Source organism: Armigeres subalbatus, chromosome 2 (assembly GCF_024139115.2).
Source record: "Armigeres subalbatus isolate Guangzhou_Male chromosome 2, GZ_Asu_2, whole genome shotgun sequence".
Classification (NCBI taxonomy): Eukaryota; Metazoa; Arthropoda; class Insecta; order Diptera; family Culicidae; genus Armigeres; species Armigeres subalbatus.
The window spans coordinates 118,337,364-118,350,618 of NC_085140.1; the positions used below are offsets into that span (position 1 = coordinate 118,337,364).

At 39.9% G+C, this 13,255-nt stretch overlaps 1 long non-coding RNA gene and 1 pseudogene across 1 annotated transcript; both read left to right on the forward strand.

The window, feature by feature from the left end:
- The window catches only part of LOC134210722 (leukocyte receptor cluster member 8 homolog), a 308,392-nt pseudogene that overhangs the window by 178,560 nt on the left and 116,577 nt on the right, over window positions 1-13,255 (forward strand).
- LOC134215011 (uncharacterized) lies at window positions 7,305-8,057 on the forward strand. The gene is made up of 3 exons (XR_009979997.1): window positions 7,305-7,362; window positions 7,424-7,495; window positions 7,575-8,057. It is a non-coding gene; the product is annotated as an uncharacterized LOC134215011 (long non-coding RNA).

Consider the following 13,255-nt stretch of genomic DNA (forward strand, 5'->3'; position numbering starts at 1 on the left):
AAAAATTCTAGACGAGAAGACAGACAACATACGACTACAGGACAGTGGGTGTTCTGCTGGGAAGACGAGCGGTCGTAATGACTCACGACGCGAGAAGTTTTTAGACAAATCTGAGTGGCGTAGAGTGAAATAGAGTTTTGGCCTAAATTGGAGTAAGTCTTTTTCTGGAAGACATCGTACTTTTCGGATGGAGCCCTAGCACAATTTCTCGCTGACATACAGCATGCATGAAACAGGAAATATCGAAGCCCCGGGTCTGCTGCGGCGTTTCCTGCGGTACCAATCAACTACACGCAATAGCCGGTCTAAAGCCGCATACGAACATACGAACTTATATTTATGCCAATAGTGTTCATGATGTTCATATGCCGGTGTTGCAGCGAGGCTAATACGTTTCCGAAGATGGAGAGCTCTTCAAGTTTTCAGCGATTCAATGTTGACAAAATTAAATCGCCAAAGGTCGCCAGCTGTTCGAGAATGACTTTCGCGCCCACCCGGGGAGCTGCCGTTGGCTGATTTTAGAACGATCGTAGTAGTCAAGGCCAGGCAAACTGACGTATTTTTCTGGACAGCAGATTTTTGGCTGTAATTTTTTGGATGAATGAAAATTTAAAAAAAAATGTGAAAGTTATCTTTGCAAGTATGAAAAATTGCAGAAAAATCAACAGTGAAAGTTTAAAAGAGGTGGACCAAAGTGACTAAAGGATTGTGATTCTAAGGGCGCCATTGAACAACAAATGCTGATGAAGACGAGAATATGTGCTGAACCATACTTTACTAATTCAAACAAGACGATGGACCTCAGATATCTCAAACATACGCCAACTCATTTCCACGAAAAATTCGGTGAGCCCTTTCCGATTATCCATGTTATCCATTAGCTTTTAGTCTGCGTTACATTCTATTTTTATTATTCAATGAAATTTGCTGTATATTTTCTGATTTAAAAGTCAGAAATGGTACGATTTCTGTCTTTCTTGTACCAACATTAGTATTTAGTTAAGAAAGTTATTTTGAGCTTTTTAGTGGAATGTCTTCACTTGTCATAAGACGAGTTTGTACAGTCCCGTTTGGTTCCACCACTTGGTTGTGCCTTGGCGGATGCGTGTTTTGGCCTCGGCAGTGGGGTCGTCCTCAGTGTCTCGTACTTGTAGTCAAATACGATACACTGAGGACGACCTTACTGTTGAGGTCGAGATACGTGTCTGCCGGGACACAATTGGGTGGTGGAGTTGAATGGGATTGTGCAGACTCGTCTTATGACAAGTGGATTAGTATTTAATAATTTCTTATGGGATTAGATCTGTGTGCTCGTTTATCTTTTGATTCGAAAGCTCATTCCATAAGTATGATTTTAATCAAAAGACAAATATTAACAATATAAATATTAAAATATGTATCAAAATATTCACCTTACTATATTGAACCAAGGTAATTCCAATTAAACTATAGAGCAGAAAATCTATCTATCTATCTATCTATCTATCTATCTATCTATCTATCTATCTATATATATAAAACTCAATGTTTGTATGTTTGTATGTATGTTCCGGCATAACTTCTGAACCCATTTACCGATTTCAACCAAATTTGGAACACACATTCTTTATCTTAAGGAGACGACGATAGGGGGGTTAATCACGATCTTTGGAGAAGGGGGAGGGTGTGGGGGGAGGAGTATTGCTTAGTTATCGATCAACTCAGTGTAAGTTCTGAACCCATTGGCCGATTTCAACCAAATTTGGAACATAAATTCTTTATCTTAAAGAGGGGAAGATAGGGGGTTTAGCATGATGTTTGGTAAAGAGGGTGGGTGGGGGATGGGAGGCGTATTGCTTAGTTATCGATCAACTCAGTGTAAATTCTGAACCCCTCGACCGATTTCAACCAAATTTGGAACACAAATTCTGTATCTAACAGAGGGACGATAGGAGGGTTAAGCATGCTCTTTGAAAAGGGGGGAGGGTGTGGGGGGAGGGGTATTACTTAGTTATCGATCAACTCAATGTAAATTCTGAACCCCTTGACCGATTTCAACCAAATTTGGAACACAAATTCTTTATTTTAAGGAGGGGACGGTAGGGGGTTGAGCATGCTTTCTGGAAAAGAGGGAGGGTGTGGGGGAGGGGTATTGCTTAGTTATCGATCAACTCAGTGTAACTTCTGAACCCCTTTGCCGATTTCAAACAAATTCGGAACACAAATTCTTTATCATAAGGAGGTTAGGGATGCTCTATACAAAAGAGGGAGGGTATGGGGGAGGGGTATTGTTTAGCAATCGAACCAAATTTGTATCAAATATTGTCTGTCCTAAGGAAGCGATTTTAGTGGACATGGGTAAGTCATTTTAAAAGGGGGAGGGTGTGGGAGAGGGGTATTGTTTAGTTGTCGATCAATTCAGCATGACTTCTGAACCCATTAATCGATGTCCACCAAATTTGGAACCCATATTATCTGTCTAAGGAAGACTATCAGACTGGGTAGAAGTGTCATAGCTGAATGAGAGGGAATATATATTTATTGAAGGAATAGTTTAGTATACCTTTTTATCGCATGGGTAAATTCAAACCAAACACGTAAACACGTAATCTCTTGCCAAAGGAAACTATTGTAGAGAGGCTGGAAGGGACTTTTGGAATGGGAGAAGGAGATGGGGGGTTATTGGGGTTGGGTATTTTAAAAAAACGACTTAATTTAAAATCCCTTTTATTTAGTACATCCGAGGTTCTTTGACAAAAACACATTGCCCGAATTCCTTAAAAATAGAAAATCCTTGACAATAACATTTTCCCTGTAATAACATTTCCCCAAAAATGACTTTAACGAAAATGATACTTCCCGATACACATATCCCAGAATATGACATTTTTCTGAAAATGACACATCCCTGAATGAAGTAGGCCATTGACATAACACTATTTGGCCTAAGGTCATTCGACATGAAGGACATTTGGGATAATTAAGAACAGCATCAGAAAAATCTTGCATAGAAAGCAAGCATTTGCTGGGTATAAAACAATGATAATTGTTACCCTTCATCGGAATAATGGTATACCCAGTGATTATGTGTTTCCTTCTGAATGGTGGATGTGATTGCTTCTTTAAAAGTAGGCATTTGCCCGGAATAATACAATGGTGGGTGTGATCCCTTCTTTAAAAATATGCGTTTGCCCGGAATATGGCATCGATGGATGTTTTTTTCTTCTTTAGAAAAAAAACGTTTGCCCGGAATAAGGCTTTTCAAACCCACGATCCCTTCTTCAAAATTAGTCAATGTTTCCAAAAGCCTTCTTTTAATCAAATGATAATGTATGAATACGTAAACACAATTACCCTGTTGACCAATTGGTTTTATCATTTTCCGATTGTAAAAAAAACTGCAAAGCAAACTGGCAATTCCGAGCAAGGCCGGGTACACAAAGCTAGTCTTTCATAAAAAAATAACTGGGAAGGATTGTTTTTAAAAGGTATATCATATTTGTTGCAGAACAAACAGTTCATCCTTTTTATTCAAGAGACTGATATTACAATTAAATCCGTTATTTTCAATTAAAATTTTATGGCCTCTGAATTCCATCTTAAGTAAACAAATTATCTGTTGCATTTTATAACATATTGAATAAATTATTAGGAAATGGGATAAGACCGTGTACACTAATTCCTAACAAATAAAATCCTATTTATTGCCATAAAAGTCTGCAAGTCTGTTGTAACTGCAATACCGAGTCACTGCTACGGAGCATCCAATGATTTTTTTTTTAATTATTGTTTCTTGAAGAATTATGGAGCATTCATGATCTTAAAACAAGATGATCAAAAATAAATTTGTTTATGCATCATATGAAAATGTGACAGCATCATACACTTTGCGTTAGTTTTTATGTGTAAGAATGTAAATATACTCTTTTTACTATGTTTTTATTTTTTTTGTTACACATATATTTTTTACTTTTTTGCTTTTACAAGTCATCAATTGTAAGGGAGGTCGGATTTTTTCTTTTTTAGAAGGGATGTTGGTTTTGATGCACATAGTTGGGTTTGCCATTGGAGGGTGTTTTTATGAGGTGTGCGAGGGAGAGTTCGGCTGCCGGTGGGACCTGAACCCGCACTATTCCATTAAGAACACGGACGTATTACCAATTATTCAACAGCTGCCCTTGCGAGAAAGCTGTCCCATAACCAGCTAATAACGGTGGCATATGAGTCAATTCCCCGTATCCATCGAATCTTACTTTAGCAATATTTTACATCTTTTCTCTCTACCCAACTATGTGTATCGAAATTGAACAACAGTCGATCGCGTTTGAATCACAAACATGTGCTTCTGCCTGTCGTATTGAGGCGGGTTTGCTTCTGCTACGACAATAGAGGCTTGTTTGCAGCCGTTTGATCATTTATTCATCCACTTAGAATTCTAATGTTGATCAAAATCATTATCATATCAGGGGGGAAGGGGAATTTAATTTCTGTTTGCTCTTTTTTCGTTGCATAGAGCGAGCAAAGGTGCTTAAACCTAGGCTTTGATTAGCCAGAGCAAGGCTAGTCCCTTCGCCCCATCCGAGGAAAATCATCGCAAGGATAATGGAGTGACATAAATTTCTTAGCAAAGTCACTCCCAACGTATTTCCACAAATTTTCTATCATTTGCTTATAATGATACTCCTAAACCACATACCCTACCCACCATCCAATTCCTTGACATCTATGAGGGCGTCGGTGAGTCGCTGGCCTCTCGTTAAGTAGATGTCATATCATCATTTCCTTCCCTTTCCTAGTAACGGAGAAGATGGGCGTGGCCGGCAATGATAGCTTTCATGTTTTATCATTTTGGACCCCCAATTGGATTTCCATTGAATCCCAAATGGAAATTCATAAGCAATTGGGGTAAGAAAGGTAAAGAATATACATGACAACTATCAGTATGCAATCTACGAAATACTCCGTTACAACGCAACGCAACGCAACGCAAGGGAATCCGTAAGTATTTTTAAGAATAACCTCGAACTAAAATTTCTGAAATAAAGAATTCAAAATTAAAATGTACTCATATGATAAATGTAAAAATGTTGAAGTTGGATACTCGTGTAGATTTTTGTCGAAAAAATAACAAATGTTGGGTTGTCGTTGGCGACGAAGAGCATTAAAGCATGCTTAGACGATAATTTCAGTTCAGTGTCGGGAAGCAGTTAATGTCAAACTTTTTATAGCATCCGCCATTATGGCGAGCGTGGAAAGCTGGATATCTTCCACATTACGTACATATTCACATATGAGTTTTCATAACATTGTAAAGAAAATATTTACAAATTTTTATCAATGTAGGCCTTGATTAGTTGAAAAATATTGGCACTCATTTGGAATCTACAAATAATCAAATGTCGAATATTCTCCATTATGTTGTTCAAAGATCATATAGTTTTCTCATGTATATTTTGTAATTATTTAATTTAATTTTATAGGAATGTGAAAGACACCAAGATAATGACGAATCTATAATGATTAAGATTGATGCTTTTATAAGAGGAAAGGAAATCTGCCAACAGACACCCGGGTAAGGCTGAATGGACTACGCTAGACTCACTAAAATCAACTCCCTTTGCAGTAACCAATTCCATCTGACCTTAAAGCTCTATTCTATGCTATTGTTCACCTAGGCCATCTTGGTCAACTTGGAACTACTAAGCAGAAGAGTATGTTCACACTTGATACACTTGTTATCCCGTAGTATATTCATTGTCATGTGGGGCCCTCCTTATCCGTGCGGTAAGACGCGCGGCTACAAAGCAAGACCATGCTGAGGGTGGCTGGGTTCGATTCCCAGTGCCGGTCTAGACAATTTTCGGATTGGAAATTGTCTCGACTTCCCTGGGCATAAAAGTATCATCGTGTTAGCCTCATGATATACGAATGCAAAAATGGTAACTTGGCTTAGAAACCTCGCAGTTAATAACTGTGGAAGTGCTTAATGAACACTAAGCTGCGAGGCGGCTCTGTCCCAGTGTGGGGATGTAATGCCAATAAGAAGAAGAAGATATTCATTGTCATTGTCGCTAAGGGTCAGTAAGTCTCATACAGTTTATGTGGTCTGCTAAAGGTGGCGACATGTTGGTAGTAAGATACCGTGCACGATGTGTACGCAAAGCAGTAGGTAAACGAAATGCTCTACAGTGACTCTTAAAGAATTGCCGGGGGAATTGGTAAAGAGAGGGTGCAAAGGATTTTAGTGAGTCGAGGGTAGTGAATCCAGCCGTAAAATATCTGGGTATTGCCTCATCTAGATGTCTGGTTGCAGATTTCTTTTCGTCTAGAAAAAAAACACTGATTCATATTCCTAGAAAATAAAATAAAATACATGATTATAATTAATGCATGAGAAAATTACCATATTCTCGCAGAACATAACGGAAAATATTTGACATTATTGTTTGTTTGTTAATTCCGGGGTGAGTGCCAATGTTTTTCATTGAATCGAGGCCTACATTGATTAAACAGTGTAAATATTTTCTACCACTTGAATGTCAAAAAGGCACTCAATCGTCGCCATTATCGAGCGTAAAATACTGGATACTCCCTAAAAAAAAGTTTTTTGCTCACAAAAGCTACTGTAAAAATTCCAGCCAGATCAGTCAAGTCTAAATGGATGGTCAACGAGCATGAAGTTTATATGGAAAAAATCTACTAAATATATGGGAATTTTATACTTTCCACCCTTTTACCTCAAGGTGGCGCTGTAGTCATTTAATCCCACTCATAAGTTGTTGCAAGTACGCTTTTGTAATTTGTATATATTCGTTGAAATATTGATTTAAGTAATTATCATGTGTAGTTTAGTTCTTTATATAACTGGTTTGATCGTTTTTCACAATAAATCTTAGAATAAATCACCGCTAAAACATCTCGCACAAAATGAACATATGAGTTACCCACGCTAAAAATATATACTTCGAGTTCCCAACACGTTTCAGCTACAAGCGCCAAAGCACATGGCGATATATTCTTATCGCGTCATGATGCTACTCCTTGGACATATCAAGTAGCGGCCAACGACCTGCGGGTCAAAAAAAAGGAATACGTTGACCTTTCCTTACATCGGCATTCTACCTTTCTCGGAGAGGAGGCTTGCTTTCTGGCTAGAATCGGCTTTCGGAATGAGATGCCACTATTTCAAAGGGTTGGGTACAATCGAATTTGAGATTCGGTTCGCAAATTGGACTTCGTCTGAATTCGCGAATTTCGAGGACAATACCATAATGCGCGGTATCTGAGGACATTCCAAGATTCAAATCGTTCACTTTGTGACGATACGTGGAAGAGGCTGGAGTGGTCTTATTTAGTGAACCGCGCCGTGGTGTGTTGAAAAAGGTGTTTAGTGACATGATTCTTTAAAAGTAGTTAGCTAAATTTCATTTCCCTTTCTCTGTAGTGAAGCGCAATAGCATAAAGCGCAATTAAATTGTGGTAGGCGACTAGTGCGAGTAGAAACGAAGATTAGAAGGTAAAGAGAACACCGAAGATTTGTTGAATTATAATATGTAATTGAAACATTGTGCGTGGTGTTTCATTTAACAATTCAGATTCGTAGCAGCATCGGTTTATTACCGACACATCGCACCTTTCGTTACGACCGCTCTTAGACCCCACCTATCGGCTGCAAAGTTTTCCCGGGGTGCACGTGGCCGGAAGAAGGCTGCGTCCGTAAGTTCCCGCGCCTTAGGCAGGCAAACCAACTGTAGTTCGATCGTCGCGGTCCACGTCGACGAGAAGAAAGCTTTGGTCCGTGTAGAATCCATCGACGCCATCGTACGCATCATCACCGGTCGCTTAACATCTGCCGACGTCATCGCGCGCACGGCCGGTGCGGCCCTACATCAGCGTCCTGACGGCGAGACTTACTAGCGGCATTATCGTCTTGCGCGCCAACGGACCACCGAAGCGTATGCACCACGCTTAGCGGAAGTCTACGAATCAGCGAGGGAGGAGAATCCATATGCTGACATCACATCACGGCCGTGATCGTTTTCCGTCGCCGCCTCCCGTCCATGCTCATCGTAAATCCTAGGTCGTGAGTACTATATTTGCATGCTTTTTGTTGTGTCGTTGTCCATGGCCATGTGACCGTAAAAGGCACACCAAAATCGAAAACATCCCATTGTCAATGAGCGGGATGAAATACAATAGTCTGTAGCCCGGCTATTTGCACGCGCGCTTGGTAGGAGATCAGCTACTGCTGTTGCCGAGATCGCCGTCGACGGAGAGAAAGAGAGAGAAGGAGACGGCATAATCACGCACATGTAGAAAGCTGGGACGGGACTTGCAAAGAGGAAAAAATGTAACTTCAGCTGCTGCCAGTCAACTGCTGTCACGAACTGTCAGGTGCAGCCAGCAGCTTTTTGTGTGAAAGTATTGGTATCTCGAATAAAATTTTCCGCATGATTTTTGTTTTACGAAGACTTTTTCACTTTAACGAGTATTCCAAATCATCCGTTTAGCTTATTAATAATCAGTTATAAACGTGTGTTTTGTTCCCGGTATAAAAACCCTTATGAAAATGAATTAAATAATTCGTGAATTGGATACACTTTTATTGTGCTCAGAAGAGTGCACCCGGGGCTTAGGTGAAACAGTCAAGGAAACAGTTGAAACTCGATGGTCAACTGTGATGAAAAGAAGAGCAAGTGTCAAAACAAGAGAAAAGAAGCAGCGTCTTTGCAGGTCTCGTCTCAGGTAGAAAGTAGACCCACGCAATGTGGAAAGGTAGAGGAGAGAGAAAGGGAAAATAGACTAGGTCTAGCGAAAGAGAGAATAAATGAAATTATGGTACGAAACTGAGCTTTGTGGTAGAGCTTTATGGTAGAGCGAACGGTACAAATGTGTTTCTCATGAGAATAAATTTGAATTTCAACACTGAAGAAAGTTAGAGGTTTACTACTGCATGAATATTTATCTAATGTCCTTTTGAGTCTCATGTTACTTCGAGTTCGGTAAGTTTATTAGTTTAAGGGAAACTATCAGCCCAGTAAACAACTCCCTATTTTGATGCGTATTGTGATGATGTGGAAATGTTGAAATTGGCCCGGTGATGATAAATCCGCTCTAGAGTTAATTTCTTCACTCGATCTCAAAGTTGGTCATACTGAATTCGAATTAAAGTGGGGGTATCTTACTCGTTCTCGTGAAGTACGGTGGCCGTTCTACAGCCGGAAAGTCAGCTTCCTTCCCGCAATCAGGGTAACCTTGATCCTCCCCTCCGGTAGGTCTCAAAGCCGGGCAAGCTTGTAAATCAGGTGGATGGTCTCCTTTGGAGTGGCGCTTAAGCCATCTCACTCTTCCAGGAAGCTGATCCGGGACACATTATAAAGTTAGATATACAATTTTAACATTAATGTGAAGAGGCTCCCGAAAACCGCGTGTGATTTTATGAAATAATAAAAAAAATTATAATATGTAGAGTAAACATTGGTTTTTCAGCTGGGGGAAAACGCGCCACGCGTAAAGATAGTAAATGTCATTAAGATAGTAAATGTCACTAAGATAGTCCTAGAGGTACAAAAGTGGAAAGTATGCATTCACCCATATAACGTTTCGAAAAAATGATTTTAAATTGTTTCATATAAGAGTGGTCCACCCTAGTTCGGATCTTAGGTCACTGGATGCGGGTCTCCGTCCCGAGAGCTCCGCCCGATTTTTTAGCCACCAGACAGTATGGGAACATCACATTTCATCCGAAAAAAGAATCACGCCAACATAGAGCTTCACTGGCCGAATGATGCCTCAAAATTCTCCAAGTCAAAAAGTGCTGTCGCCGCTGAGGGATCCGGCCGATTATTCATCGGAGACCACTGGAACGGGAATTACGTACACTTTTCGGAACACACCGTTAAATGGCTACTATCATCAGCCGAAACTCGATGAAAAATAGTCCCGAAAAAACTCACTAGGATCCTTAATAAAATTGACTCTTTTGCACCTATAGGGTAACGGTACCAATAGTCGAGGTATTAGTATATCAACAAAAGATTTTTTTTTAATGGATAATTATGGGAAATTTTCAGTATTAATATCTTAGCCAATAGACAAACTAATAAATTTGCTAACAAAATGAGATTGATGATAATTAACATCAAAAATAGGGTGTACCACACTTATATAAAAAAAATAGAATAATTTTTACGAGACGTATACTGCCGTGAATCGCATATTTGTCCCATATGAATAGGAAACCCAGCAAAGATGGGACAAATATGCGATTCACGGCAGTATACACCCTGAAAATAAAGTTTTTTGCTCCCAGTAGCAACTGAAAAAAAAATCAACCAGATCCGTCAAGTCTAAGTGGATGCTTTACTAGCGTGAAGTTTATATGGGAAAAAATCGACAAAATATATGGAAAAATGCATACTGTAGTCATTCAATCTCCGAGGACCGCCATTTCATACAGCCAGTGATTTTAGCTACATAAGGTCCATAAAGTAAAAGACGTTTGTTCCTCCGACTGAGAGCCATTAGCGTCAAGGAGGATCGCATCCTTGAGCTATCATCATAAATATCGTCAACCGGTACCGTCAGAAGGTAGCGCCTGCGCAGTGCGCAAATAAGCCGACTGCACATTGCTGAAAACTATTAGGATTCTGCCCAGCGTGAATCATTCTGGTCCCTAATCAATCATAATCGACATTGGTGCTGCCGTTCTTAGTCTCGTGCTACTGAATTGTGAATTATCAGTTTCAATTAATAATCCATAAGGCTATGCTTGCGCTAAAACAGGAGATCGGAGTTGGAACACTTCGAGATGAAAAATAATAGCATCACATTGATTCGGTCGATACCAGCAGAACTATACTTTTTCCATTATGAAGACATTTATTTTTACATTTCACCAACAATTTGCTTTGATTGAAAAAAAGTGTACTAACGTACTAAAACGTTCATAAATTACGTACTGATTACCGATTACATTACTGGGTACCGAGGATGGTTCGTAGCATGCGCAACTATAATCCATATAATGAAAAAATATATTTCCCCATACTAATTTGCATGCAAACTTGAAACGACTTGTGCTAAATCAGTTTTCATCTAAATGATATCACATTTTCGGAGGACACTCAGAATGTATAACAGAATTTGATGAGCGTTGTGGAGCAAAATTGATTGACCACCCTAACATTCATACATTCACACGGACAGACAGATTTGCTCAGTTCGTCGGTTCGAGGCCTCTTAGCCTTGAGCATGAGCATGAGCATGAGCATTATGACCGCACAATTCTTAGTTGCTACTCCGTGATTGACTGAGCTTGCGAAATTGTATAGAGAACACAATGAATGGGGCTTGGGATTAGCTACCCATTCTCAATGTACACGTTTCGTGAGCTCAAATATTTAAAGTCAATAACGGCGCCGGCCACGTCTTTACGGTCATATAGGAATGGGAGGATTGTTAGTCCGACTCTCGTTGCTACTAGAGACCGAGTATACCTCTGCATCTCCACGATTGTCTTGGGATAGGATATCGTTTTAGTTACCAAGGATAATTTATCTGGATTCACTTTGGTAAGCGATGCGATATATGGGATGGAAAATAACACTAATCCGGGTTAAAAGTTAAAACATGCACGCCCGGTGGCATATGAAAACTGAAACGCGTTTTGGACGACCGCACGGAAGCACAGCACTCTGAACTCACTTGCTCGATGGCTACAGCAAACTATTGAAGAACGCGCTTTTTTCGACCGCGCGCGACATGCGCATGAGCCACCGAACACCAGATAGATATTTTATTTCTTTCCCGACGACTAAAACATGCACTACATTTACTTGTTCGATGGCTACTCTTATTACCGGCCGCGCAATTCAGAACACAATATTTCGGCCGATCGCGCGATCGTTCTGCTGTCCGAAACAAGAGAAATCACGCATCAAACTCTTGGTTCGAGGCCTCTGAGTCTTCTATAAAAAGTTCGTTTTTGGAGTGAAATTATAGCGTTTCGGTACAACTTAGTTATACGAGAAAGGCATAAACATGTCAATCTGATTTTCATTCCACTATTTCTGATAACATGAATATATCAGATGTGAGAAAAACTGCGACAGAAACTCTAGAGCTGCAATTTCGAACAATAGTGTCTGATTTCAGAAACATGTTCAGGTAATCATAAATGCTCTTTGCCTTATCCAATTCACAAGAATTACGAATTCTACACCACGAAGTTTAATCATTTATGTATGTACACCGGTGTTAAATATTGTTCTAAATCACGACAAGCACGAACTTGTTGAGAGATCGTATAACATGCTCACACCATCAGCACTTTCCAACACCTTCACCCATCCATTCACGAAACGTGTCGAGAAACTCCAAAATAAAACGCCCTCGAAACGAGGGCGCTTGTCAAACAACCGAATTAATTCAGAGAAGCATAATTTAATTAATAAAATTTCTTCTTTCCTCTCCTATCCCGCAGGCAGCTAAGACAGCAGTGAATCATCCGAAGCACGCGAAAAGTGCGTCTTTCTCCGTCGTCAAGTTACAAACCCTCGGAGCGGGGTGGGCATCAATCATAAGGATAAATAGCTGAAACGTTGTCATCGTGGCCGCCGTGGCAGGAAGCAGAATGGAGCTTTCGAGGATAAAATTTTTTCGCCGGATTGATACTCCAGCTGTTGTTCACGATTGCTGTTCCGCTGCCCTACAACAGTGAGTATTTCTTCCGACTAGCGTTAGAGGTATTATGGCCCACTCAACACCAGCAGCATGATGTGTTTGCAAAATTTATTCGCTAACATTCATCATCGCCATTTCGTCGTAGCTCGTAAGAACTGCGATAATCGATCCAGCAGCCAGAGCGTATAACGCAACGGTGGAATTGTTTCCGGGGTAGAATTTTAATTGGTGAACATTAGTTCGTTGATGAAGAGAAGTTGGAATAATTTATACTGGCGGGAATTAATTATCTGATGACAGTTATCGATACGAGGTATTACGGAAATAATCTTCTATTCTACGACCAAGTATCGTTTAGCATTATTTCTGGATTATTATGTATCAAAGGAAGACACATAGTCATGGGAAATTGAAAAGCTTCCTTGAACTGTGAGAATCATTCATGTGTTTACTTTTAAACCGAAACAGAAGTCAATCTTGTGTGACATCCATTTATATTAGTTTGAGTTATGATCCTGGCTTTCACCATCGTATAGAAGCGGATTCCTGCTTGCCTTGTTATGCAAATGCTGTCTCGTAGAAGCCATAGAAT